This window comes from Salvelinus sp. IW2-2015, linkage group LG13 (genome assembly GCF_002910315.2).
Source record: "Salvelinus sp. IW2-2015 linkage group LG13, ASM291031v2, whole genome shotgun sequence".
Taxonomy (NCBI): Eukaryota; Metazoa; Chordata; class Actinopteri; order Salmoniformes; family Salmonidae; genus Salvelinus; species Salvelinus sp. IW2-2015.
Genome location: NC_036853.1, coordinates 34,329,606 through 34,335,605, shown reverse-complemented (window position 1 = coordinate 34,335,605; position 6,000 = coordinate 34,329,606).

Genomic DNA, 6,000 nt, shown 5'->3' with positions numbered 1-6,000 from the left:
CAGGCTTTTGTTCAAGCCCTGGTCAAACTATATTGTTGTCAAGGCTGTGGGTAACTGGTGAAAGGAGTCAGGCGCAAGAGAGCTGAGATGCGTGGACAAGGTATTTAATTCAAGAAAACACCAGTAAAACACAATACTATGGTGCTGGAAAAGTACCGGAACCACAAAATAAACGGGCGTAAATAACTAAACCCGGCAACAATATACCAGCTGTCAGATACAGCCTTACAATAAAACAAACATTCACACAAACATGGGGGAAACCAGAGGGTTAAATAATGAACATGTAATGGGGGAATTGAAACCAGGTGTGTGTAAAACAAAGACAAAACAAATGGAAAATGAAAAGTGGATCAGTGATGGCTAGAAGGCCGGTGACGTCGACCGCCAAACGCCGCTCGAACAAGAAGAGGGACCGACTCCGGCGGAAGTCGTGACAATTGTAGTCTAAACAGCTGCTCAACAGGACCTTGATAAGTAGACCTGGGTGTGTCGGGGCTGGATCAAAAGCCAAGCCCGCACACCCTGGAGGGAGGGTTGACCACATGTTGATAACATGTGACTAACAGTGCAGTTCTACTTTGTAGGGGGTTAACGGCAGGAGACGGTAGGCCTACATGGGATGAGACATAGCAGTCTTCCAGTGTCAATTATGCTTATGTAGGCTATAATAATAGTCATGAAAATGTTGTTAAAAGTCATGGCGAAATCATGGAAAATGTGTACAAACCCTTAATAACAGTGAATAATCAGAGGTCTCTATAGACGGTTTGGTTATTTTAGCAACAAAACTGATGCGTGGGCAACTATGGAACAAAACAGACAGGGTTGTCTTAGATTGTTTACAACATGTAAACTATATTTTGTCTCCGATGTTTATTGAAAAGAAAAACATTTGCACAATGAGTACTTGTTGTCTCTCTGTCACGACTTCCACCGAAGTCGGGTCCTCTCCTTGTTCGGGCGGCGTTCGGCTGTCAGCATCACCGGTCTTCTAACCATCGTCGATCCACTTTTCATTTTCCATTTGGTTTGTCTTGTTTTCCTACACACCTGGTTGTCATTTACCTCATTAATTGTTATGTATTTAACCCTCTGTTCCCCCCATGTCTTTGTGTGGAATTGTTTGTTGTAAGTGCTTGTGCACATGTTTACAGGTGCGCGTCGGGTTTTGGACCCATGTTGATTATTTCTTTATGCTGTTGGTTTTGTAATTAACCTGTCTAGGACTGGGTATAGAATCAATCTTTAGGATGTTTTTAACATAAATCTTCAATAATGTTCCAACCGGAAAATTCCTTTGTCTTCAGAAAAGCAAATGGAACAGAGCTCGCTCTCACGTGAACGAGTGTCACGAGCTCAAAGCATTCTGCCAGACACCTGGCTCATTCCTCTCTCATTTGGTCCAGTTTTTCAGAGTCTACTGACTCTGAAAAACACCAAAAGAAAGATGCCCTGCTCATCTGCGTGAACGTGCCTTAGGCATGCTGCAAGGAAGCATGAGGACTGCAGATGTGGCAAGGGCAATAAATTGCAATGTCCGTACTGTGAGATGCCTAAGACAGAGCTACAGGGAGACAGGACTGACAGCTGATAGTCCTCGCAGTGGCAGACCACGTGTAACAACACCTGCACAGGATTGGTACATCCAAAACATCACACCTGCGGGACAGGTACAGGATGGCAACAACAACTGCCAAGTTACACCAGGAACGCACAATCCCTCCATCAGTGCTCAGACTGTTCGCAATAGGCTGAGAAAGGTTGGACTGAGGGCTTGTAGGTCTGTTGTAAGGCAGGTCCTCACCAGACATCACCAGCAACATCATCGCCTATGGGCACAAACCCACCGTCGCTGGACCAGACAGTAGTGGCAAAAAGTGCTCTTCACTGACGAGTCGCGGTTGTCTCACCAGGGGTGATGGTTGGATTCGCGTTTATCTTCAAAGGAATGAGCGTTACACCGAAACCTGTACCCTGGAGCGGGATCGATTTGGAGGTGGAGGGTCCGTCATGGTCTGGGGCGGTGTGTCACAGCATCATTGGACTGAGCTTGATGTCATTGCAGGCAATCTCAACGCTGTGCGTAAGAGGGAAGACATCCTCCTCCCTCATGTGGTACCCTTCCTGCAGGCTCATCCTGACATGACCCTCCAGCATGACAATGACGAGCCATACTGCTCGTTCTGTGCGTTATTTCCTGCAAGACAGGAATGTCAGTGTTCTGCCATGGCCAGTGAAGAGCCCGGATCTCAATCCCATTGAGCACATCTGGGACCTGTTGGATCGGAGGGTGAGGGCTAGGGTCATTCCCCCCAGAAATGTCCGGGAACTTGCAGGTGCCTTGGTGGAAGAGTGGGGTAACATCTCACAGCAAGAACTGGCAAATCTGGTGCAGTCCACGAGGAGATGCACTGCAGTACTTAATGCAGTTGGTGGCCACACCAGATACGGACTGTTTCTTTTGATTTTGACCCCTTCTTTGTTCAGGGACACATTATTCCATTTCTGTTAGTCACATGTCTGTGGAACTTGTTCAGTTTATGTCTGTTGTTGAATCTTGTTATCTTCATATAAATATTTACACATGTTTAACAAGTTTTAACAAACTTAGTTTGCTGAAAATAAAAGCAGTTGACAGTGAGAGGACGTTTCTTTTTTTACTGAGTTTATTTAAGAAAAGTGCAAGGGTTCCAATCACTTGAGGCTGCTGAGGGGAGGACGGCTCATAATAATGGTTGGAATGGAGCGAATGGTATTACTGTGTTGCCAATATACTTGGCCACATCTCTACATGGCAGAGTAATTGGGTCTTTACAAGAAATTAGTGCCTTTTGCATCCCTTTGATATTTTAAAGAGACAGTGCAGTTAACATGTTTTCTAGTTTTTTTAATGATAATTTCACACTTTGAGGTCGAAAATTGAAATTGTGAAATTTATGCTAATGCTCCTTTTGTGTAATAGCTGTTAGAATTTTTTTTAATGGAATTTCAGCCTGTTCAGGTGTAATAGAATTTTTGGCTGGTGCATAACGTCAAAAGGTGATCTGATTATAATAGACCAATGAACATTCCTTGTTTATTTACATATTTCCTCCTAGTTTTGTGCTGGTCCCGCTCAAAAGTAAGCGATATTGTGCAGTATGGCTGCCTTTGCACTGTATTCCATCCGAACAAGATGGCGCCGATAGATAGGGCAGCCTTGCTTCTAGTTCCTAGGCAACATTGCAGTATTTTTTTATTTTTTTATGTGTTATTTCTTAGATTATTATTTTTGTGTTATTACATACAGCCGGGAGTGTCTTTTGGCTATCAGAGAGGCGGTAAATCACCAGCATTACCAGCTTTACGACCAGGAATAAGACTTTCCCAAATCGGATCCTTTGTTCGTACACCCCAGGGCAAATTAACAGATTCCAGAGGCTGAATCAAAACATCCCCGGCAGCGAAGAGGTATTCGCAGAGGACTTCTAGTCCGACTCAGGAGGCACGCACACCACCCACCGCTTCAGAGTATATTACTCGCTAATGTTCAGTCTCTGGATAATAAAGTTGACAACCTCAGGATGAGGGTTTCCTTCCAAAGAGACATCAGGGATTGTAACATACATACATTCACAGAAACATGGCTCTCTTGGGATAAACTGTCTGAGTCCGTACAGCCAGTTGGGTTCTCAGACAGGAATAAATATCTTGCATGGAAGAAAAGGGTGGGGGTGTAAGTTTCATAATTAACTACTCATGGTGTGATTGTGATAACATACAGGAACTCAAGTCCCTTTGTTCACCCAGCCTAGAATACCTCACAATCAAATGCAGACCGTTTTATCTCCCAAGATAATTTTCTTTGGTTAAAGTCACAGCCATGTATATTCCCCCTCAAGCCGATACCACGACGGCCCTCAAAGAACTTCATTGGACTTTATGTAAACTGAAAACCACATATCCTGAAGCCGCATTTATTATAGCTGGGGATTTTAAGAAAGCAAATTTGAGGAAAACTCTACCGAAGTTCTATGAACACACTGACAGTTGTACTCGCAATAACACTAGACCACTGCTACTCCAACTTCCGGGATGCCTACAAGGCCCTCCCCCGCCCCCCCTTCGGCAAATCTGATCACGACTCCATTTTACTCCTCCCTTCCTATAGGTAGAAACTCAAACAAGAAGTAAGGACTAAGGACTATTCAACGCTGGTCTGACCAATCGGAATCCACGCTTCAAGATTGTTTTGCTCATGCGATATGGGATATGTTCCGAGTAGCCTCCGAGAATAAATTGACGAATACACTGATACGGTGACTGAGTTTATCAGGAAATATTTAGGAGATGTTGCACCCACTGTGAATATTAAAACCTACCCTAACCAGAAACAGTGGATAGACGGCAGCATTCGAGCAAAACTGACCCATCACATTTAACCATGCAAGGTGACTGGGAATATGGCTGAATACAAACAGTGTAGTTATTCCTTCCGTAAGACATTTAAGTGTGTTAACCCTCGCAAGGCTGCCGGCCCAGACGGCATTCCTAGCAGCGTCCTCAGTGCATGCGCAGCCCAGCTGGCTGGAGTGTTTATGGACAATCTCTCCCTATCCCAGTCTGCTGTCCCCACATGCTTCAAGATGTCCACCATTGTTTCTGTACCCAAGAAAGCAAAGGTAACTGAACTAAATGACTATAGATAGATCCACTATACCAATAGATCCACAGACGATGCAATCACACTGCACACTGCCGTATCCCATCTGGACAAGAGGAATATGTTCTTCATTGACTATAGCCCTTCAAACTCATCATTAAGCTCGAGGCCCTGGGTCTGAACCCCACCCTGTGCAACTGGGTCCTGGACTTCCTGACGGGCTGCCCCCAGGTGGTGAAGGTAGGAAACAACACCTCCACTTCACTGATCCTCAGTACTGGGGCCCCACAAGGGTGCGTGCTCAACCCCCTCCTGTACTCCCTGTTCACCCATGACTGTGTGGCCACTCATGCTTCCAACTCAATCATCAAGTTTGCAGACGACACAACAGCAGTATGCTTGATTACCAACAATGACGAGACAGCCGACAGGGAGGAGGTGAGGGCCCTGGGAGTGTGGTGCCAGGAAAATAACCTCTCACCCAACGTCAACAAAACAAAGGATGATCGTGGACTTCAGGAAAACATTAGAGGGAGCACCCCCCCCCCTATAGACATCAACGGGGCCGCAAGTCGAGAAGGTGGAAAGCTTCAACTTCCTCAGCGTACACATCACTGACAAACTGAAATGGTTCACCCACACAGACATTGTGGTGAAGAAGGCGCAACTGTGCCTCTTCAACCTCAGGAGGCTGAAGAAATTTGGCTTGGCACCGAAAACCCTCACAAACCTTTACAGATACACAATTGAGTGCATCCTGTCGGGCTGTATTGCCCCCTGGTACAGCAACTGTCTGCCCAACACATCACCGGGGGAAAACTACCTGCCCTCCAGGACACCTACAACACCCGATGTCACAGGAAGGCCAAAAAGATAATCAAGGACAACAACCATGCGAGCCACTGCATGTTTACCCCGCTATCATCCAGAAGGCGAGGTCAGTACAGGTGCATCAAAGTTGGGACCGAGAGACTTGAAAACAGCTTCTATTTCAAGGCCATCAGACTGTGAAATAGCCATCACTAGCACATTAGAGGCTGCTGGCCTGTATACGCTACCGTTCAAAAGTTTGGGGTCACTTAGAAATGTTCTTGTTTTTTAAAAGGCCAGCATCCCGGAGTCTCCTCTTCACTGTTGACGTTGAGACTGATGTTTTGCGGATACTATTTAATGAAGCTGCCAGTTGAGGACTTGTAAGGTGTCTGCTTCTCAAACTAGACACTCTAATGTACTTGTCCTCTTGCTCAGTTGCGCCCCCGGGGCCTCCCACTCCTCTTTCTATTCTGGTTAAAGACAGTTTGCGCTGTTCTGTGAAGGGAGTAGTACACGGCGTCGTATGAGATCTTCAGTTTCTT